Here is a 24,497-nt window from a genome sequence, read left to right on the forward strand (position 1 = left end):
TGCTAGAAGTGGTTGGGTTAATAAGAAAAGAGCACGAAACGAAATGAAGTCATTTCAAGCCAAATGAATATGGGAATTTAATTCAGGCTACTTTTTTTTTTTTTTTTTTCCAAGGGAACATCACAAACAAAACAAGGGGCGGGGGGCGGGGGGGACCCCACATGGCTTCTATCTCTGGAAACTTAAATGAAAATGCATGTTGGGCAAGATATCTCAGAATTTTCTAAACTATTATCTCCCTATAGTTTCACTAACATGTTAACCTACTTAGAGCAATTAGTGCTTCATTAGTAAGGCTAACTAACTGTTGCCGGGCCCTGTAATGATTTGCCAGGCTTTCCAGATACAAGTGCATAATCAATGTTTTCCAATTACTTCTATAGTGCAACCACTATTTCAAATAAACTAGATAATAATACAAACCCATTACTGGAGCTGGAGTAGCAGAGGCATTTAATTGCAAGGCAGTTCTTCTCAGCTTTTAAAATTTTTCACACTAATGAAGTGTCATACAAAAAAGTTGTATTGATTTTTCCACCACATGGCTTCAACCACAAATATGTAATTATCCCTTTTATATCTAGCTGGGGGATTAAAATAATCTATAGTATATAGCCTTTACTTATCCCTGATGGGTTTGGTAGTACTTTTACCCTTTTCAAAATATGCAGCCCTTTGATGAATGAACTTTAGGCAAAATGTTGCTTTATCTGTTTCAAATCTTTGCTTTTTAAAGTCAGTTTGTGTGCAGGCATTAAAGTCTGAAATCTCAAGCTTCCAAAACCTCCTAAAGAACACATTCTGATATAATTTAATTTACCGAGAGCATCATAGATATTTTTCTCCATTAGAGAAATCAACATGGGTACATAGCACTGGGCATTAGCAGTAGCCCCATTTGCATTTCACTATAGTTACATTTTTATTCACAGCTAACGTTTTATTAACTATGTTATATTTTTACACAAATAAAGTGGTCTTGGCATTAATTGGAGCCAAGTCTTTCCCAGGTCTTCAGAAAAAAAAAAAAAAAAAAAGGTAGGAATAATCCATTGGCATTAAATTTCTTATTTTCTCATCACGGTTTGGTCAATAAAGGAGGAAAAAGTATTCTCTTTACAAAAACAGAAAGTCATTATAAGCATAAAATGAATTTTGCAGAGATCGAGAATTAATGCTGGGAGCATACGGCTTTTTAAAAATTAGCTTGTCTTTCTTGATCTTTTTACACATAAATTGGTCCCTTTCAACATTTTTGCTGAGAATTCTTTTGGTTACATTTTAACATTATTTCAATTATGGTCAGTGTAAAAATAGATCCAAAAGGGTAAAAAAAACACAGCTTAAATGTCTACAAGGCCTTGTTCTTAACATTCATATGTCAAAAACTGTATCTCCCTATAGTTTCAATAACATGTTAACCTACCTACCACTCTTTTTCCCAGATGCAAGGATTTTCGCGATTTCCTGCCTTTCTGTGTTTTTGTCTTAAGGAAACATTCACAGTCAAATTAATACTCTATATTTCGGAGTCTGAAAATTCTGTCAAGGTGACTGTGGATATTAAAAAAATGTTATAAGTCAACACCGGAAAATCTTGAAGCAAAAATTTGGTGGCGTAGAGATATAAACTTATTTTTTTGTGTGACATTTTAAACCTAGGTGTTTCATGTTAACTTCAAAATGTTTCCAAGCAGAGCATTATGAACAAAGAACTGTCTAAAAAGAATTGCCTCATAATAAGAAGAGCAAGCAAAAAATAAAAATCTTCAAAGTTACCATGTGTATGTAGATTTCCATATTTAGTACAGTATCTCTAATCTGTTTTGAAAACAGCCTTTTTATCAAAAATACCTTTCCATCTATCAATTTTCTATATTGAGCTATACTACTAAATTGTGAGAGAAGCAAAATGTAAACAAATGTACTTTTCATTTTTATTCATTTATTTATCTTTAATGTCATTTTTAAATAAATGAAACGAATGGATTTAGAGGCTAGTTATGTACATATTTAGATATAACATCCATGCAAAATATCCTTCATGGTAGAGATATCTGCAGAGAAAGAATAAAAGGTAAATGAAAAAATTGATAAAGTAGGGCAGCTTAGATACTATGGAGAGCTGCAGTTTATTTTTAAATTAATTCACACACAAAATGTTTTAATATTGATTTCTTAAAAAAAAAAAAAAAACCATGCCCTTGAGATCTATTTCACACGATTCTTCCTATATGTAGGATTAGTTTCCTTGGCCTTCTGTGGTTTGCTTTTCTTATATTTTAAAACACTGATCTAATCGCCTTTAGGGATCCAGAGAAGCCGTGGTCGTGCCCATGCTAAAACTAAAATTGGCTGGGAGGTGAAATACTCCTTCTATTGTAATAGACAAAATTAGCTTCAATTCCTATTTTCACATGCTGTATACAATGTATGAGCAGGCTTATGCGGTAGTATAGTACAAGCAAGAAATATGACTGTATTAAAAACAGATTATCATCAAGAATTGTGAGAAAGATAAAAAGTGAAATTTCTGTCAAGAGGGAAGAATGAGATGAGCTCCACACTGTGGATTTCAACTCTCAAGTCCACATATGACTGGTAGTGGTGTACGTTTCCAAGATACTTAACGCCATTACCTTGACCGTCGACATGAAGCGATCAGAGTCATATTTATTGATGAAACTCTCAGCTCCCAACCAGCTGCACTGAGTGTGCATCATACAGCTGTCAACAGAGCCGGGGCCCCACAACGATGTGCACTTGTGACATTTCCCTTTCATCATTTATGAAAACAAAAGATCTCGAAGTTTGTAGGACACCAGAGTAATTTTAAAATAGTTTTCATGAATATTATATCGTGGTCTGTAAAATAAGCACTTTTCTGGCTTACGGTTTTTAGGAGAATCAATTGCACGCCAAATTAGAACCATAAACACGGTAGTTATTTCAAGGATTCTACTCCTCACGTGAGGGTTACAAGTACAACCAGCTATTTGGGGAGGTACTGAATTACCATAATTCCAGAGCATAATTCTTTTCATGATGTGTGATGGTCTCACCTACATGCGACGGCACAGGTGTCGTATAAGTTTAAGACCCTGAAAAGCCACTTAATTATTTTACTTCTTCCAGGTAATATTTTGCGTCTTTGACATCGTTTGGTAACTAGAAGATGCAGGATGATGCAAAACTAACGATAGTAAGCAAAGAGCAAAAGAACTGGAGGGTCTGGTGCCCACAGCGATATTAGATTTGATTGAACTAGTAAGTCAGTAATGACCTTGAACTGTAATTTAGGGAGAGGGTTCCTCAAGAAGAAGTTATGCCTGGATGAAGACGAGCAAATTATATAAAATTGTGAGATTTTTCACATATAGGTATTTTTTACGAATAGAAGAACCGGGATACCTGACATAATGTGAATACATGCATTTTGGAATCGAATGACCTTTGCACTCAGGTTGGTCAGGTACGATCTTAACCTAGAAAAGAGCTTAGGAGGGAGTCTAGTCAATTGCTTGTTTGATTTTGTTGTTGCTTTGGTTTGGTTTTGTGGTAGGGAGGTGGAGGAGGAGGAGGAGGAAGACGAGAGGAAGCATCGCTGGACAGAGGTGAGAAAGAAGTGTGGTTTTCGTCTCCTCATTCAAAGCTGCCTGGGATACCCACGGACCTACCTACGAAATATAATGTGGACTGTCACTATACGGCGACAAAATTACGTCCAATAGGAACATATTATTCATGTAGATCTAAAATCACTTGATTATTAAAATCGATTGTTATCTCCGTATCTTCTTGCATCATCTTTTCCAAACAGACACAGATCTGTGGTTTTCATTTTACCCACAGGGAAGCTCAGGTGGGAACGCGGTGAACGTTTGGGAAACCAGTTATTTAAACGAAAGAGAAATCCGGCAAGTGACTCTGAAGAGATTCAGGGCACGTGTATCTACATATTTTAAGGCTAGGATGCCTTCCCCAGGAAAGGCCTGAAGCCTTACTTGAGAGGAGAGACAGAGAGAAAAGACTGCCTTGCATTACGTGTATGGAAACTAGCACTAGGGTCTCCAGTTGATGGAAGCAGGTCTTCCCACTATCTGGCAGGTAGTCCAGAAAGCACTGGGATGACCCTTTCCCAGGTGCAAGATCAGAAAGCCTGCCCCCAAATCGCCTTTCCTCCCTCGTACTGGCATCTCTGGCAGGAAAGCACGCCCCGAATCCCGACACCCTGAGCCCAAGGCCACAGTTTTGATCTCACTGCCCCGCAAGCCCCACCTAGATCAGGGTGCAGTTAAAGAAGTGCTTTTTGGACCTGAGTGTGAGCAGCTCAGGTCCTTACACCTGAGACACACCCCCGCGGGGGCCACCAGTCCCTGTGTGACTCCTCGCAAGCCCCAGCTGCTGGAAGTCAGTGTGTCTGGAGGGATTACCTGTTCCAGATAAGACTGAGAGTGAAAATAATTCCAAGGAGGGATGTTTTGCACCTGGAGGCCATGGACTTCGGAAGTTGGTCTCTTTTTCATCCACCCCCAAGGCTTCTATTAGCTTCCTCATCTGTAAAATGAGCTTCGTGGAGATGATTTGAAGATTATTCGAGATGATGCTTTGCAAAGCACAGACCACAGTGGCTGGCATGTAGAAGGCCCTCAGTAAGTGATAGCTACTCTTGTTGTTCAGTGCACAAGATAGTAATGCACCTCTGAGTGTAGATGTGTATGCGTTTCTCTGAGTGAGTATATGTGTGTGCCTATCATCCAAAGAAGAACTGGGAGAGAGAGGGGAGGGATAAGGAAGGTAAGAAAGAAAGAAAAAAAGAAGACATGTAAAAAGTCTTGGCACCTGTCCCCTTCCACAAAGCGGGCATCACCTCAACCCCTCCCGTCCCACCCTTCAACTGTGGCACTAGTCCCTACAGGTTGGGGAGGTCCCATCCAATTTACGCTGTCAGTTCATTTTCCAGATCCCCCGTCCCTCCTTATTTGTATCTTACAGCGAAGAAGCCAGAGGAGCAGTGTTCCACGGGGGTTGAGATGAAGCCTGTCAGGCAGCATCAGAGCTGAAAATTACAGCTGATTAAAGGAATAAAAAAACCTCCAGGATCATTTGGTAGTCTGGAAATTGACAAGTTTAGGTGCTACCCCTTTAAATAGCTGCTTGGCCTCTCGGGCTCCGAGATGGAGCTTTTCCTGGAACCGTGTTTACGCCCCGAGAAACAGAAAGGAGTGAACTCACAACCTTTAATGGAGCTTTAAAAGCTTTGTTTTCCCTCTCCAGTGTTTTTTAATCTTCAAAACAAAAGCACTCGGAAACTCGCATCCGAGCAGAAACAGCACATCTTCCTAACCTAACCGAAGTAAAGCTCCCAAAGCCTCGGAGGCGGGCGGGCTGTGAATACTGCAGCTGCAGTCTATTTTCCAGGGGGGTGAAAAACGCTGCAAAGCCCCGTTTCCCTTCCTAAAGGAGCGTAGGAAACGATCTGCTCCGCGGTGGAAATAAAAATGTGAGGTTGGCACTTACCGGCGGTCACACTAATATAATGCCCTCTAAAAAGCCCGCGATCACCGTGTTCACAGCCATTAAACTTCAGGGATGCGATGCAAGCTGGCGGTGACGCCGGCCTTCTGGAGCCTGCGCTGCGCGGCCTCAAATCTTCCCGCTCCTTACTGTGTTTTGTGTTTGCTGCTCTTTATGGGAGCGCACGTTTTTATTTTTTTATGGATGTTAAAACATTTATAACCGTACAAGGTCAACGCAGAAAGGCTTGCATCGAAACTGAACCGGCACAAGTAGCCACAAGGGATGGATTAAACCTAGAAGTTAGAGCGAACATCGCAGACGGGGGGGGGGGGGGGGGGGGGGGGGGGGGGGGGGGAAGGGGATGCCATTTCAGGACAAACGCCACCAAAATGGCAGCCCGACGAGGGCGGAGCCAGCAGACCTGAAAGGTGTCGTGGGGTCAGCCTGCGGGCGAGGTTCCCAGGCCCCGGCCTGCTGACCTAGGGGGGTGCCCCCGTTCTGCCCCTTTCTAGGCTATTTCTGCCTCCCACCGCCCACCTCCCCGAGTCCTCCCTGGTGACCCCGTTCTCACCCTTCCTGTCACCCACGGCCTTTGGCTTGTCCTCCGGGCCCTGCCAGGACCCAGACTAGCAGCCTGTCTCAAAGACACATGGAACTTCATTCGGGGACATCTACTGTGAGTCTCCTAAAGTTTTGGGACACGGGTGTGCCAATTGATTGATCATTAAAAGATGAGGACAGGCGTTGCAATTTCCTCTTCAAATATCAGAGAGAATCAACTTGGAAACCAGCTGCAGAGGGTTCTCTCTGGTTCGCCTTCAACCTGTATTCCGTAGGGCCTCAGTTGTGGCAACTTAAGTGTCTTGGAGAAAATCCACAAACCCAAGGAGCTGACAAGGGGGGTTGTTTGGAACCGTGAGAATATGGTGAGCTGAAGAGCAGAAAGGAGAGCAGCCCTGTTTGATACGCGGGGTCTCTCGAGCCGATGCATGTGAAGAAGGCTTTTGAGAAGAGCAGGAATGTTTCCTTTCTCGGTTCTATAACTTACTACCTGTACAACCATGCACAATTCCCTTGATCTCTCAGATCGCCAGTCTTCTCCTCTGTAAAATGGGGATGAGCCTACCTGCCCTGTTAGTGCTGTTTACAAGCACTGTGCGAACGTCAGGTTGTGTTCTGTCCATCCAAAGGATAAACAGAAATAAGCAAACTTCTGGAAAGAGTACTGGCCCCCAAAGCAAAGACCAGCGTCCTAACATCTCTGCTTCTTCGCCGGTTGCGTTAACCTCTTTATCTCCATTGTGGTATCTGTAAAATGGAGGAATATGCCAGCCCCAGTGCTTTACAGAAGACAGACTGAAGCGTTATTGATGAAAGTGCCAAATGCTGTACAAATGTGCGGTATTATGATCTCTACTACGCGCTGGAAACACTTCATAAAAATTTTCTCCTGATGTTGGAATCGGATATCTTTAGGCATTGTTCTCTTTAAAACCTGATATTTTGACCAAATAAATACATGCACATTTAACAGTCTCCTGACGATACATTTGGAGTCTCAAAATATCTAGTTATGCAATTCACAGATTGCTCATCTCACAATGGCATATCCCCTGGTGGCCTTCCTTTCTTGATTAGTCACAGACTTCGGGGCAATGTCTAGACCATACCAACTGTTCATCTGAAGAGGAAGAAGTACTGATTTTTGCCTATGTCACTGGAAACAATGAGCTTGACGGATGACGGCTACTAAAGCCGTTCATTCCGTGGATGGTCTTTTTTACCGAAAATAGAACTTGTGTGGCCCCCGAAAGAGATCCCGAGACTGGACAAATATCCATACCCTGAGGAGGGAGTCAGTCTAGCTGGACAGAGGGACCCGCACACAGAGCAGACATTAAACATTTCTGTCATGTGTACAAGACCGGCCTTTTGCTGAATGTTTTTTAAAACTATAAACCACTTTCAGAAGGATAAATTTGTTTCAGCACCCATGATAATTATTGGCAGTATTCCTAAATCCTCAAACCTTTACCTGTTGCACTGGAAGATACATATGGGATTGAGGATAATAATTTATGCCCAGCTTTTTTCCTCTTTTGACTTTAGTTTTGATATCACATCATGATTCAAAGCTTGGTGCACCATAAATTTTCTCCAAATGTGTAGTAATTCCTGGGTGCAGTCTAAAGTTATGATTCATTTATACTGGAGTGACAGCATAATACCTAGGTGTCAGAATCCATTAAAACTGTTCAATGTCTTCTGTTTATTTTTAGAACCAATTGAGACTTAACTGATGGTGAAAAATATACAGTCAAGTGTGTTTACTTCACCTTTACAAAGAATCCGTTATAGTCCCAATTAATTTGTTATTCCTGTCACAACAAGTACTAGATACTTCAAAACTGTCATTACTGTTTCTGCCTTTCTTTTGAGGGCTTGTGTTTATTTTTAACCCATTCCGAGGTATCTGCCGATTGTGAGCTAAGGATTTCTGTGTGTTTGTGTGTGTGTGTGTGTGTGTGTGTGTGTGTGCGCGCGTGTATGAGAGAGAAATTGAGAGAGAGAAATCAAGAGAGAGAGAGAGAAAAACCGAGAGAGAGAGAGAGAAATCAAGAGAGAGAGAGAGAGAGAGAGAGAGAATAGTATATTCTCAGGACAACATAACCTGATACAGATTCTGCACTAGAAACCTTCTTCTTACTGCCAAAGTGAGGTGTCCTTTATCCTAACTTTAAAGATTGCTCTCAGAGAATATAGAGACCGAGTCCTGGTGTGCTAGATCAGAGAGGCAACAGTGAAATTTGAGATATTCTAAATGTGGTGGTCATTGACCTTGAGGCATTTTTTTGTTGCATAATATTGTCCTTTCTTACTTATTTCTGGACATTTTGCACATGTAGTTTCTGATGAGAAAGTCTACAGGACATGGAGAGGAGTGGCTGTTAGCTCTTTCAGGCAAAAATCAAGTCCTGTTCTCTATTCTTTGAAGCAATTACAATTTTTGGATTCTGAAAATATAAAAAAAAAATACAAAAATGGGGTTTCACAATAAGCATGAGAATTATCAGAACGTGCGTGCCCAAGACGATTCGCGTGACAAAAAAAATTCCTGTCTGTACTCAAGCCAAAAATGACAAAACACCTAAAAGTAAATTAAGACATAGGTGTATGAGACAAACACCTACCCCTTACCTGTTACTGCCCCAGGAAGATTGATGGTTTACTGACATGTGATGATCAGAATTTGCTGTGATCACTCTATGGCGTGGAGCGCACCTGGGGGGAAGGGTGCTGTGAGGTTCCCAAGTGGGTGCTCAAGAGTCAGACGGTCTTGGTTCAAGCCTGGTTCCATTCCTGGCTTTGATTTGAACTTGCTTAACTATGTGTCCTTGAATAGGTTATGGAATCTCTCTCAGTCTCAGAATTCTCTTCAAAAATGGGAATGAAAATATTTCTGAACTCTTAGGAGTTCAGTGAGGATTAACTAACCTAATTAGAAGCCCTCAGCATGATTCTGGGCATACGATGATAGTACGTATGTGTTGGTGACTAATGTAACTATTATTAATAGGAACACTTACTGGGGGAAGTACAAGTCTAGGTGACCTCACCAGGAAAGGTTGGAAGACTGGACCCGAACAAACCTCTGTTTAGTGCAGCCTCTGTTCTAAAAGACAAGCAAAAAACTAGAGAGTCCTCTTAGTATGGAAGTGAGGGCGGGGACGTGGAGTGAACCAAATGTTGTGGGCTTAGAACAGGGGGCAGAGGCGCCTTCTGTGGGGACAGGGAGGGGAAGGTCCCCAAGGAGAGGTCAACAGGAAGAGGCGACCCACTTTGAGGACCTACTTGCCCTGGTGATGGCCACCTTTCTGCTCCAGAGTGCACACAGCTCCAAACTTTTCCAGTGACTGTCCGCTAAGACAGATGTAATGTTGTCGTTATATCTGACTGAATCAGACGGGAGGGCAAGGAACTGACACCTGAGAACTTGTTCCAGGCAAGTCCATGTGTGCCTCAAACTCAGTTGACAAGCATTTATTAATGAGAATTTGCTTATGGCTCACTTCTTCCCTGAAAGAATTTGAGTGCCATAGTCTAAGCTCTTAAGAAAGGGACTTAAGCAAAGAGAGAATGGAGATGGAGGAAACGAGTGTAATCCCTAACATTTGTTATAGCTGAGTGTACAAATTTGGCTGTGAGCTTCCTGGTAGCCAAGGCAAAAAGTGAGGCTGTTTGCCTTCTAAGAAAAGATATGACATAGCAATTCTTCCAGGAAGCCAAAGTACTTTGACAGAAAATTGTGGGAGCTATGCCATGCATAAGGAAATCTAGAGGGGCTATTTTTTTTCATTGACATATGATAAGAAAGCTGTCCCCTGTAAAGTATCTTTAAAAAATTTCCAACACTAAAAAAAAATTTCCAATGTTCTCTCAGCCAAACTAAGGAGTCAAGAGAACTATTAATCACAAGTTTAGAAAAGTAAAGGAAAGAATGTTTCTAGAATCAGCTAGAGAAGTCTGGGAGGTGAGGAATAGGGAGCTGAGGAAATAGACTCACGGTGTTGACAGAGTTGAGGAGAACTGTGGTTGTGGACCTCTTCCCACCCCACCCTCCCCACCCCCCCGGCCTATTGCCTACAACAGTAACAGAACTAAGAAAAGTCTGAAGAAAGACATAAAGGAGTTTCAAGTATAATAGAACATAAACTATTCAGCAATACAGCAGTTAGGGTCAATTCACATTGGCAACTGGAGAGCTCAACATGGGCACAGTGATCTAATAGTATAGTTTTTGATGATGATAGCTAGCTAAAGAGTATCGTAAGCTAGTAAGGAAACGAATTGCTTCCTGTTTTCCAAGAAGTTGTATTTACACTTGATCTTAGCCAAAAGGCCGAGAAGCGATAAGAAGTTGTATTTACATGTAATCAGATAATGGGGAGCAAGTTCCGTTTTTATTTTATGGTACTGAGTACCCCTGGATTTACTTCCCCAGTATTGATCATCAGTACCAAGGCCACTTTAGCTTCTCTGCCTCCACGCTTGGCTCTTGAGTGCAGGCTCCCAGAATGTCTGGCAAGCTCAGGGCTCGAACCCACCAACCATGAGATCATGACCTGTGCGGAAGTCAAGAGTTGGACGCTTAACCGACTGAGCCACCCAGGCGCCCCGGCAATCATTACTTTGCATTGTAATCATTTGTAAATATGTCTGGCTTTCTCACTTAAACTCTTTGAGAAGAGACAAAGATCTGAGTGCCTGATAAGTGTAGGTTCTTAAAAATATTGGTGTAATTCATAAAGGAAATAGACTTGACCTAATGGTATTACAAACAAGCATGATATTGGGCATTGGAATTTGGCTTTTGGTTCACTGTGAAGAGAGTGGGTATAAGTATCAAATACTTCCAATAGAACTCTCCTAATCACGGGTGTCAGAGTTCATTAGCTGCAGAGAGTCCTCGGGGAAATTGACATAACCAAGACGACTTATTCTACAAGGATCAAGGAAAGAATTAACAGCACTTTTGTCTCTTCATTTCTTGTAGACTTCATATTTCAAAGAGATTACTTGCAGCCATGTGACCTTGGGCAGATGTCTTAACTTTTCTGAGCGTCAACTTCCTTTCCTGTAAAATGGGGATAACTAGAGTATCTTTCTCATAGGATTCTGAGAATTAAATTATATAACATGTACAAAGTTCTTAAAACAATGCTGGCGCATAGTTAGTGCAATAGACTGAATTGTGTCCCCCCCCCCCCAAACTCCTATGTTGAAGCCCTAATCCCCAATGTGACTGTATTTGGAGATGGGGTCTGTAAAGAGGTAAGATTAAATGAGGTCATAAGGTAGGGCCCTGATGTGATGGGATTAGTGTCCTTATAAGAAGAGACACCAGAGAGTTCTCCCTCTTTCTCATTCTCTTTCTCTTTCTTTCTCTTTCTCTTTCTCTTTCTCTCGCTCTTTCTGTCATATGAGAACACAGTGAAGGCAGCCAACTATAAACCAGGGAGGCAGCTCTTGCCAGAAATCAAATGGGCTGGCATGACCTTGGCCTTTCTAGCTTCCAGCACTGTGAGCAATACATATTTCTGTTGGTTAGCGTAATTAACCAATCTGTGGTATTTTGTTATAGCAGCCTAAGCAGACTAAGACAGTAAGCACTTAGTGAATGTTGATTACTACTGTTATTGTGATTTTTCTCATTTGATATTGTAAATCTCCCACCAAAAGGTTCTCAAGTTCTTCTAATGGGTGTTTTCTTTTGCTTGGCCAAACTACCAAAGCAAAAAAAAAAAAAAAAAAAAAAAAAAGACAAGAAAAAGAAAAAGGAAAAGAAAAGAAAAGAAAAGAAAAGAAAAGAAAAGAAAAGAAAAGAAAAGAAAAGAAAAGAAAAGAAAAAAAGGCCACCCAACCTCTCTTACTGCTTTGGTTTCAAAGCAGAATTTAACATTGGACTTCAAAGAGGAGTAGAAATGACCAGTGCTGTGCCCATTTCTTCAGGTTTCCAGCTTGAGACTATCAGGCAGGTGATGAAGGTTTTGTGTTTCCTGTGCAGAGCAGAGTGTCCCAGCTGACGGCAGAATATCCTTCCAATTTTGAATAAAATGAGTGGAAGATATCTGAGAAATTCTGATCTTTCTGCTTGAGTGAATACCTGTCATGCTTCTTACATCTACTGAAGCAATTAACACACACAAAGCTATATTTGCTAAGCCAGTGCTCCCCAACGGGGGTGTTCGCTTATACCAGTGAATAGCAAAGAGCTCTGAATTTTTTCAGCAAACTAGTTTTTCCCTGAGCTCCTGTCCAGACAGCCATGGAGTAACGCCTGCATATGTGCTTGGCACCTCTCTTCTCAAAAAGGCTGCTTTCCCTACTGTCGGGACTGCCCATCCACTCGTAGGGCCCAACTACATCTCAGCCCTCTCCCATCGGCTGAGCTCTTATCCTCTCCACGGAGGCTCTGAATCACCCAGGGGCTCCCAACCCTGGCTGCTCATTAGCGTCACCTGAGGAAGCTTCTAACAGAATGCCACAGCCTAGCACCGGCCCCCCGAGAATTGGGTCAGAATCTGGGGTGGAACACGGGCAGGGATGGTTTGAATATGCTGAGCAGATTGGAGACCCCCGGAGTAGGCAGCCCTAGTTGGTAAGCTCGGACCCCCTCGTATCACTTTCGGCCGCCAAACATCCTAGTGTTGGCTCAAGGCCTGCCTGCTGGCATGCTCCAGCTGCCCTGCTCTGAGATGCCTGCCCCCCAACCCTCCACCTAGCAGTCAGGGTCCTTCTTTCCGATTGGACCCTCCTTCGTCACATATCATCTGGACACCATGCTGTTTCTGGACCAGATGGGGTGCCTTCCATCAGCTATGGCTTTTCACATCACTAACCTCATTACATTCAAAGGACTGTCTTTTACTCCAAGGCCATGTCTTCAGAGTTATAATGGTGTTATAATGAATGCCCTGTCTTTTAAGAAATGATGGTGGTAACAGATGACAACAGCATCTTGGCAAAAACTGTTTTGAAAAAGGGCAACCGTAAGAGACTCTTAAATACAGAGAAGAAACTGAGGGCTGCTGGAGGGAGGTGGGTGAGGAGATGAGCTAGATGGGTGACAGGCACGAAGGAGGACACTTGTTGGGATGAGCACTGGATGTTGCAATGTAAGGGGTGAATCACTGGGTTCTACTCCTGAAACTAACACTAACACTGTATGGTAACTAACTTGAATTGAGATAAATAATTTTTTTTTGAAGAAGAAGAAGGGCAACCTGATGATTGTTTAGGTTTTTTTTGGTTTCTGTTTTTCTTTTAACCTATTGGACCAGACTTGGGAACCACTGAGTTAGATGATCTCAAGTTCTCTCCACCTCCAAATGGTAGTTCAACCATGATGGACACGTCTTGTTTCTAGATCGTAGGACCTCTCTCTCCATGTGGCCCATCCCACTGCCTACCAGCCGCCATGGCCCTTTTCAGACACACCGAATCCCACATTCCCTTCCCAAATCACACCTTCTGGAATTGTTCTCAATCCCTCCTATAAGTTGTCTTGGATCAAGTTCTTGTTCCAGCAAGCAGCCCAAGAGAAAAATATTATTAGAGATACTTCGTATGGCCAGAGGTTTTACAGCTAAGAGGCGCTTGAGATCATCTAGCTCAGTGGCTCCCAAGTCTGGGGATTTCATGGTCCGATAAGTTAAAAAAAAACAAAACAAAACACCCACAACTTTGGGGCACTTATCAGGTTGCCCGTTTTTCATTTTTTGCCAAGATGTAGTTGCCGTCTACTATCACCATGGTTTCTGAAAAGAAAGTACATGAGAAGTCAAAAAATCAGAGTAGACACGATTTCAGATTATAGGCAATCCCTGAAGGCATGTTATGAAAAACTACCTAGAGTGTCCTTTTTTTCCCCTTTGCACAATGCATACCGGTGTAAACTTGGTTATAGGCTAGCGTTAGTTTCCAGAAAGGTGTTTAGGAATATTAATTGTGTTCAAATCCTACAGTCTACTGGTGAGGAAACGGAGACACGGGGGCATTCCTTTTCTCCCCCGGGTCACCCAGCAGATGAGCAGCAGAAGCTGGGCTAAACCCCAGCGGCCCTGACTCCCAGGCCAGGCCACCTGTCCATGCTCCCTGTTGCCTCTGGACTGAATGGTCCTGATCTCTCTTTCCTTACAGAGTATACTCCTGCACCGGCCCTTATTCTCTGCGCAGTAAAAACGTTCCTCCGACACTTGTCCTTCCCTGCTGCTTCAGCTAAATTGATGAGCAGGAATAGGAGGGAAACAATAACAGTTTTCATCCATTAAGTGACCACGGAGTGACAGGCACCATGCTTGGCGTTTTACAAATGCTAGTTTTAATCTTTTAATAAGCCTGGAAACTAAGTCATAGTGTCTCAATGTTTCAGGTGAGGAAACTAAAGCACAGAGGACGCTTGCCCCAAACTGTGTGGTAGGAAATGCCAGAGCCCCGATTGAAAACCAGGTCAACTTTATTCCAAAGCTTGCTTTTCTTTTTTTTTTTTAAATTTTTTTTTCAACGTTTTTATTTATTTTTGGGACAGAGAGAGACAGAGCATGAACGGGGGAGGGGCAGAGAGAGAGGGAGACACAGAATCGGAAACAGGCTCCAGCCTCCGAGCCATCAGCCCAGAGCCTGACGCGGGGCTCGAACTCATGGACGGCGAGATCGTGACCTGGCTGAAGTCGGACGCTTAACCGACTGCGCCACCCAGGCGCCCCTCCAAAGCTTGCTTTTCTGGGCAATCCTTCCTCTCTTGGAAGCAAGGGTGGGAAGCCTGAATCCGTGACTCAGTTCTAGATTCTCGGCTTCTTGCTATCTTTAAAAACACAGGAGGATCACTGGCATACTTCTAGGTCGTCAGCTTTTTTTGCTTTCTTTTCTTTTGTTAATATGCAGCACCCAGGACCCACACCCATAATTCTTGTCTCACGATCCCAAGCGTGCCCTGGAGATCCAACAGGACATAGTCTATCACGTAAACCTAGCCCTCCCAGTGTGCTCGATAAATTACAGATGTGGCTAAGGAAACTGAATCTGTGTTTGAACCTAACGATCTCCGTGATCTCTGAAGATTCCCACGGACAGTCCCAGAATCCCTCTAATCTGTATGTGTGTACTTGATTAGTACTTGTTATCTGGCCCAGTCCAGCCAACGCCGCCTAATCACTGCAAAATGAATGCTGGTACATGCTTTAATTCCCAGGCTATCTTATTATCTAGAGATATTTGTCCTTATTATTGTTATTCTGGGGAGTCAGTGTCAGAAAACAGGGACTAATTTGACCTTCCTGGGAAGAAAGATTGAAAACTGGCCTGGTGTGAGAACCACTGAAATTTCTTGGCTCACGTGTGCGTAGAAATTATTCTTTCGGATAAGGAGAGAGGCTTAAAAGGAGGTGCATTTGGAATCCCAACTCCAGAATAAGCCCAAAGACGCATCACCGCGTTCTTATGCTACTAGGCATGGGTGTGTAATTTTCTGAAGGGAAAGGACTGGGTCTTATGCCTCGGTGGGTCCGAGCACACCTAGCATATAGTATTTGGCACCTCGTAGGTGCTCAATGAATGTGAAAACGAAATGAGGTATTTCTGAAGAAAAACAACAACAACATAAATAGCGTAGGGAAGCGATTGAGAAGTATTGGACAGAAACCAGTCAGGGAGTATTTATTGAACGCTCACAAAATCCATAATCAAAGGAGTAGGGCTAGAAAAACCAATCTGACATCACTTCATGCATTAGTTTCCTGCTGCTTCTGTGACAAATGACCATTGACTGGGTGGCTTAAAACAAGAGGGATTTATTCTCTCCCAGAAGTCTAAACTCAAGGTGTCTGCTCGGCCATGCTCCCTCCAGGCTATCGGGGAGATTCATTCCTTTCCCTCGTCCAGCTTCTGGCTGCTGTGGACATTCCTTGGCTTGTGGCCACTGATTCGCTCAAGACCCCACCCTCACACGGCCTTCCCTTCTCCATGTTTTCTCGGCCCCGTCCACCTGGATAATCAAGAACGATCTCCTCTTGAGCTCCTTAGCTTAATTATTATCTGCACAGATCCTTTTTCCGAATAAGGTTACATCCGGCAACGCGTCTTTCTGGGAGACGCCATCCAAACGGCTACACCTCGCATGATGTCAAACTTCGTAAGAAACCTGAAACTCAGGTTCAGACATGGACTTGGCTGTGTTTTACTGAGGTGGAGAGGAAAAAGTTTTGCAACTGGAAAGAAGCGAAGTGAAAAGGTACATATAAGGGGAATCATATTTCAGAAACGGTTAAGTTTGGGATTCCTTCTTCCCTCACGTGCTACTCACACCCACTGCCTCACGAGTCCAGGCTCAGGGGACAAGCTAACAGAGGAGAAGTGTGTGCCTGGGAAAGGAAAGAGATACCCTTCATCTTTCAAGCCTTGCGGGCTTCCTAGAGGAGGGGGAGGAGAAATGTATCTTGTCTCACTCATTCTGGGCCCAAGCCCTGGACAGAAGTACGCTAGAAAGGTCTAGAGAAGTCAAAAGCAGAGGGGTACTCTCCCCGCTTCTCATGTGAGGCTGGGGAAGGAGACCCCCCCCCCCCCCCCCCCACCCGATGCCTTCACAACCAGGAGCTGTGGCAAGGCCACGCGAAGAAAGAACCTCAGTTAGTTCTCTGGACCTGCCAGATGTGTGGGAGAGCCTCACACGATCTCTCCCCCACCGCAAGAGGGCACGTGCCAAGACACGGATCCTGCCTGAGGGTTCCCCACAGTGGAGGCAGAGGAGGCCTGAAGTCACAGCGTACAGGACAGCCTGCCCAGGCTGGACATAATTGGGGCCATCAGCCACACTTCAGGCACACCCAGAACTTACAAGATCGAGGGGGAACCAAATCACCACATGAGACTGAGCCAAGCAAACAGATCACAAGTTCATCAGCCACAGAAGTCAGCATCGGTGCCAGCAGGGCGCCCAGGGACTTGGCGGACGTGGGATATCCATTTCTCAGGGATGAGGGGACACGACAGTGACCTGACCTGCCGTCCAAAGATCCCTTCCCCCGCCCCCCACCAGACTCTGTGTAAACCCTTCCCTCCAGACACCCACAAAACTGTACCAGAAAGGCACAGGAAGAAGAGTAGAGAATCCGAAAATCTGCAATGCCTAAATAGTCCATTGAAACTGTTGCTTCGGATTGAATTTCACAGCCTGGACTTAGATGATCCCCATACCCACTCGGTCCTGTCCTAGGGTCTGGAGTGCACAAAAATGATTGCACTAGCAATGAAAAATGGGAGAGCTGTATTATCTTTGCACACTTGTAAGAGTTGGTCACCATGTGATCACGTACAATCGTAAAGGCGTGTTGAAATTACCTTAAATATTTGAAAACAATTATTTGGCAGCCTTCAGACCAGACATCCGTAGTTTGACATCATTCGTCTAGGCCCATCCTTACCACCAGAGAGGCAGGAAACTATAATCTGGCAGGTTTCAGAGCATTAATTCTCTTACCCCCAGAAGGTATGTCCCCAAACCATCTTGGACTTCATTTCATTTCTATTTCATTCCATCCACCACCCATGCTTGCAGTAGACCTGCTTTACAGGAGACCCTGTCCTGGGATAGAGAGTGAATAAATCAGGAGCTTGCCCAGAGCGTATACAAGTATGGTCCACAGCCCTTCCCTAAATGCACGGTCCAAAGCCCCGTTAAGCGTGTCACAGCTCTGAAAAGCCAGTCACCACTCTCCCATTCATTAGATAATTGTTGGGTAATCACCTATTTAATGAAGCCCCCCAATTCTGGATAGATTCCGTCGGAACCCAACATTTACACTTTTGATTATTTTCTTGCCGATATTTTGTGGTCTATTTATTTACAGAGAGAGAAAGCTGCCTTCATTTATAACAGACAGAATATTTAGGTCACTCCAAGCATTTTTATTTTTTTTCTTTGTCTGATTACTAAAAAAAGGATCGCACTGAACAGGAAATAGCTGGATAAATAATGTACCGAAACCCTTACAGGACAGCCGTTTTTTAGAATGATTCAGGCTTCGCAGTATTATATTCTAAACAATAGGGGGTGAGGGCTCAATGCTATGCTCCATTATTATTTAGGTATTAATTTCTCCTTCTTACTAGTGGGTGTTAACTCTGCCAAATGCATGCTTCTCATTCTGAATAATTACTCCCTCAATGATGAGCATATTATTAATGATCCATTTTAATAAAATGTAAATAATTTCCCATTTATTTTTTTCCACACTGCCTCCAAGCCAGGCGAAAACAAAGGGTAGAAAGAAGCGTCCCGCGGCCGCCTTCTCTGAGAAGGAACACTCCGTTTACTGTCATTGAAAACACTGCAACCGTCGCTTTCGCTTCTCCCGGGCCCTTTCTCCGTGCAACCCCCAAACCACCGCTTTCAAAGCCTCCCTCCGTAATAGGGCCGATCCTTGCACACCTCCGGCCCAGAAGACCCAGGAACGAGCGACACAGATTTTTTGCGCGAGCGCGGTGATGGTCTATCATTATTAAACGTCTCTTGGTGGGCGGGAGAGGCGCTTCATCCCAAACGGCCATTCATCAGCGCCCGCCTAGCCGCTCACACCTGACCCCAGAAGCAATAATGCCACATCAAGTAGGCCAACTACCCAGTTTAGCAGCCGAGCAGAGAGCACAAGCTGGCTCCAAGATTAAGTACGCTGCTGCAGGCTTCCGTTCCCAGGAGCTCCTCGGGCTGATGTTGTATTGATTGAGAAACTTTGCCAGTAAGTATCACAAACAACAATAGCCAGGTCAAGGACCTGCGGTGCCGGAATGGGAATCCCCCACGGGGGGCTCGCCGCGGGGCCGAGGGGCGGCTCTCATGATGTGTGAGCACAGGTTGAGGAAGGTTTCCGAGGAAGGCAAGAGTGAGAACCTGCAGTTGGAAATGACATTTAAGCAAGTCCACGTGGGAACAGAATGAGAGACAATGATGTAATTATCTATTCCCCAGCCTCCAACTGCCGCGGAAACCTGTCATCTCCCCGTGTTTCTCTGTTCTCCGAGCCTTCCACTCTTTGCTTTTAATGCTTGTGGGGGGTCTACGAAGCCTCGGCCCCGTATGCAAACACGGGGAGCCTTCTGGGTAAACAAAACATAACTATGGCCACATAACAATAAGCAAACCGTTCTAAGTTGAGAAATGCAAAGGGAACTTTTCTGGCATACCGTCCCTCACACCCTGAGAAATGCACTTAATTTTCCCTCTTACCAAGTGAGTACCAAATAGGAGAAATAAAGATACACACCCCAAAGCATATGTTAATGTACAAGTTGTGTTTTTTTTTTTTTTTTTTTTTTTTTGGACAAGGCACGGCTTGTGAAATTGGTCCCTGTGGTTGGGAGAAGCCCTTGAACCGTGGCAAGGCACAACTTGCAGGCAGGAGGGCTCAGAGGCCTGCGGGGAGCCGGTGTTGCTCCTGGTGCTGATGTGCACGTGTGCAAGCACACACACATGCAGGCATGCACGCACAGTGCCACACATTTGATGGGACCATTCTAGCACGCTCACATCATGTGTGTGCTATGGGCGGATGGGATGCTACTCTGTTCACAACCAGAGTCTATTCTCTTGCAGGGTTTCTGTTCATGCTTCTCTGACCTCTTTTCTCATCCTCCCAAGGTCAGGGTCAACTACCACCCGTCTGAACTCTTTCTGTCCTTTATACACACTTCTATTATCATACTACAGACGGTCTCCCCTTCTAGACTATGAACTCTTCAAGAACAAATGTTTTATATTGTTAATTTTTACCTTCCTAGGGCTCAGCGTGGTGCCTTACACATGGCAGGTGCTCAATAAACCTGCTACAAACTCAACAGTTTAATTTGGACATGGTAAATCCAGTCAGTTGTCCTAATAACTAATCTATCCTCCTCACCAACAGGAGCTTGGGTTTTTCAGGGTAGCAAGGTGCCTAGCTAAAAAAAAAAAAAAAAAAAGCAAGATCGTCACTTCTCGTGAGATCAAAAGTTTACAGTTGCGTCTATCTAGAAAGCTCTTATTTTTCTGATGAGAAGAACAGGCTCAGTGGGCGTTCAACCTCCTGCCCTTCACCCTTGCTTCTTCTTCCAGCATGAACGAAATAAAAATTTGGGGTCAGGAGTGGGGTAGCCATCCTCAATACTAACATCTTGATAAGGGTTGTTGGATTATGCTAAGATTTGCCAGATATCAGCTGTTTTCTCAAATTAAAAAAAAGAGTGCAAGTGGAAGATGAAAACCAAGAGTAAAAAGTACTTCGCTTCCGAAGTTATTCTTGACATCTACTTTTAGTATTAAATGACAACTCTCCACTAAGTGGCTTGACAACATTGACTACATTCTGTAGCGATAGTTGCCAGTCGAATGACCAGCAACCTTTGGCCCCTCGGCTCGTCTCATGGACAGGGATTTACTGTATAGTCACGGAGCGACATAGATCTCGTTTTTGGCAATGACAAGAAGACAAAGCTCCCGGGATCTTTGGGAGATAATCTTTCTGTCAGTATTCCAATTTGATTCCCAAGTGCTATGGCAGAGGTTGTTCATGGACCCTCAGTGTCCATTCCTTTCCTTTTCGGTAGTAAACCCCCTCAAGTTTTAGCTAGAAACATGGCACCCCAGCTAGAGACCAGATTCATTCATTTATGCACTGTCTGTGGCTGTGTTTGTGCGTCTACCAGCAGAGTGGAGAAGTTGTAACAGAGGCCATATGGCCCACAAAAGCCTAAAGTATTTACTAGCCGGCCCTTTACAAAAAAAGTTTGCTGACCCCTGCTCTGGAGAATGGTGTAGCAACAGGAAGGATGGTACCAGAGTCCGACTTCATGAAATGCAGCCACTTGACCCCCCCTGTTGCCTGGAAGCTTGGTGTTGAGAGACATAACCTTTTCTAGCTCGTTTAAAACACTGCTTTTTGGTCTCTGTTAAAGCAGCCGAACCCTAGTCTTGGCGAATACAACTGCAAGACGCTTTTTAAGAATCATCGAAGACAAGCTACAGTTGAATGAGAAGAAAAGGGAAAACTGCTTCTTTCAAGCGAAGTGAACGCCTCACGCCACTGACATTTCCATGATCGTTTGATGGGTTACTTCCCCCAGACGTGCAAAAGGGACCACTGCACCTTCGTGAAGAGTGAAGGATATGATGAAATGCTGCTGCTAGAAGATTATTTAAAGCATTGAAGTTGTCAGTGGGGCCTTCCTTCTTCCAAATTCCCCACACGCCTCCAGGGGGAAGCAGCAACGACAATGGCAGCACAATAATAGTAACAGACAACATTGATCAAGTGCTTGCCTTGGGCCAGGCACACTTTAAGATCTGTACGTATGTTAACTCTTTTAATCTTCACATTTCCCATGTGATAGATACTCTTATTATCATTCTTATTTTACAGCTGAAGACACAGAAGCTCAGAGCAGGCAACTCTCCAAAGGCTAAACTGCTAGGAAGTGGCAGAGACAGTTTTTGAACCCAGACTCACTCTAGAGTCTGTGTATATAACCACTTTCTACGTCCTTTCTAAACTTGGCACAGAATAACGACCTGATTCAGGGTTCGTATTTTGGCTAGAGAAGTGGGAAGGAAGGAAAAATGGAAACGCGAAGGATTCTGCGGAAAAAGACTCCCTGGACCAAGATAGCAGCAGGAGTGTGGGCAATGAAAGGTAACAGAGGGTCTGGAAATAGTCACACTATAACGGATGTTAGAGGTCGGTCTGGTCTCGTGGTTTCAGACCCAACCAAGCATTAAAATCAACCACAGATTTATTAAATACAGATTCCTAGGACCCTTTACAAGATGACCAAAGCAGACCTACCCAATCAGTTCTCGAGGGCTAAAGCACTTTTAAAAGGGCCCTCCAGACAATTCAATATCTAACCTGGCAAAAAGTTAAAGCTACCAAGAATTGAATAATGTGTAGGATAGTGGAATCAATATGCTGTACGCCTGACTCTAATGGAATATTGCATGTTAATTATACTTCAATTTAAAAACAGGAAAAAATGTCTGAAACCACTAACTCTTGATGAAGATGTGTAACAACAGGTGTAGTGTAATTTGGGATAAATACTTGGGGAGGAAATGCATATACCCCACATCTTAGTAACTACCCTGCAGAGCAGATAGTCAAGAGAAACCCTTGCACATATGGGTAAGAAAATAAGAACAAACAAGAATGCATAAAGCAGCATTTTTTGTTAGCAACAAAAATGGAAACAAATGTTCAACAACAGGGGAAAAGATCAACTGTGGTATACTATACAGCAGGCTATCACTGTGCGTGAACACAAATTAATAAATGATAATAACACATATTCAGCATGGATAAATCTCATAAAACATTGTACAGCAAAAAGATCGAGGCACAGAAATATACACATAATATGACTTCACAGATATATTTGTTCCAAAATCAGCAAAACCAAAAATAAGCACACGAATGTATTTACATGTAGGAACATTATAAAGAAAAGCAAAGGAATGATGAATTTCCGGACATTGGTTACCTTTGGAGGGAAGACGATATATGCTCTCTGTGAACGGTATACGGAAACTTTAAAGATAATTGTATTTTTTTAAGTGAGTGGTGGGTATACATACATTTGTTTTCTTACTCTATAAGCTGGGTATATTTATAACATACAATCATTTGTATGTATGATGGAAATCAAAATTCTAAAAATGTAAGAAAACACAGCTAAAGATAAACATGTAAGGATATTTACTTCAACATTTTTTTTTTTGGTAGCCAAATGGAAAATTTGAATTTTTATTGGTAGGGGAGTGGTTATATATACTATGATAAATTCATATTATGGAATGTTCTATAGCTATCAAAAGGAACAATTCCAATAACAATACATTGACCTGGAAGATCGTCTGTAATATGTTAAGAGAGAAAAAAAAAAAGAACCCAAGTTGTAGAAAACATAAAACGTAATCTCATTTTGCTACACTTGATCTTAGCCAAAAGACTGAGAAGCGATAAAATGCAATCTCATTTTCTGTTTTTAATTTTTTTTTTCAATGTTTATTTAATTTTGGGGGGACAGAGAGAGACAGAGCATGAACGGGGGAGGGGCAGAGAGAGAGGGAGACACAGAATCGGAAACGGGCTCCAGGCTCCGAGCCGTCAGCCCAGAGCCCGACGCGGGGCTCGAACTCACGGACCACGAGATCGTGACCTGGCTGAAGTCGGACGCTTAACCGACTGCGCCACCCAGGCGCCCCTGCAATCTCATTTTAAAAAACAATCACAACAGAACCACCAAATGAAACCGTATATTGATATATGTTTGCCCAAGCATGCAAAATAAGTATGGAAAGCTACACACTGGGGAAAGATACACATTTTTCTCCTTTCTTTTTGAGTTATAATTAGTTTTTATCCCGGTATGTTACCACCCAGAATGTAAGACTACATTTCCCAGCCTCCTTTGTGATGAGTGTGACCATGTAATTTCCAGCCAATAAGACGTAGACAAAATTGTATGCCTAAAGGGAGATGACTCAGATGGGAGAGATTCCTCCACCTCTTTTTATTTCCTCTGTCTTTCCCCCTTCTTCTGACTGCAATGTGTCTCTGTTGGCTGGAGCTCCAACAGCCATTTTGGGTCATGAGGTGACTCTGAGGATAGCAGCCATGAGCTAGGACAGTGGAATGGAGAGACGATGCCAAAGTCTCTGAAGACACCATGAAGCTGCTGTACCAATGCTGGGCATCTTACCTCTGGACACCTTTTAGGTGTGCGAGATATGAACTTCTACTTTGTGGGAGTCATTTTTGTCCGTGTATTTCAACTATGCACAACTAAGTGTAATCCTAAGTGATACACACACCACGTCAAACAATGGTTATCTTGGGGGAGTGACACCGGCAGCGAGTGTGATGGAAGAGGGTGGATCATTATCAATTTTTGTCTTTAAATTTCCTTATCACTTGACATCTTAAAATAAGTACAAATTACTCATATAAAGACTACCTAACCGAGTTTTAAAAAGAGGAAAAAGGAAAACCTTCCAAGTATGTACAATGTATCTGACGTCAGGTTTGGGAACCTGCTCTCTCACATCATAAATGAGAAAACCGAGGCCCAGCGCTCATACAGCAAAAGTCAGAGGTGGGGCCGAACTAGAACCCAAATCTTTGGACTCCTAGTCCAGTGCTCTTCGCTTCATAGCGTAACAGAAAACATTTTAAAATGTGAAACCCGGAGAAACCCGAATCTTGGCAGAAACAAAGTCACGATAGCCTTGTCTCTGAATGGGATATCCAGGTGACTAATTCAAACCACGGTGATGACACAGAAGGTGAGAAACTGGCTTGAATCCAGACGAATTAACAGTTTTGTTCTAGAACCTTCTTATGTAAGACTTGGCATTGTTTTAGGAGCTAAACCTGCCTAGTGATTCAGACATGCGG

The 24,497-nt window shown here is 43.4% G+C and overlaps 1 long non-coding RNA gene across 1 annotated transcript in view; it reads right to left on the reverse strand.

The window, feature by feature from the left end:
* The window catches only part of LOC147578544 (uncharacterized), a 148,174-nt gene extending 142,528 nt beyond the window's left edge, over nucleotides 1-5,646 (reverse strand). Inside the window, exon 1 of the long non-coding RNA XR_015254305.1 lies at nucleotides 5,521-5,646. This is a non-coding gene — a long non-coding RNA (uncharacterized LOC147578544). The remainder of the gene's footprint in view (nucleotides 1-5,520) is intronic.
* Between the last annotated feature and the right edge of the window lie 18,851 nt (nucleotides 5,647-24,497).

Source organism: Puma concolor, chromosome C1, assembly GCF_028749965.1.
Source record: "Puma concolor isolate L17-30 chromosome C1, mPumCon1.1.hap2, whole genome shotgun sequence".
Taxonomy (NCBI): domain Eukaryota; kingdom Metazoa; phylum Chordata; class Mammalia; order Carnivora; family Felidae; genus Puma; species Puma concolor.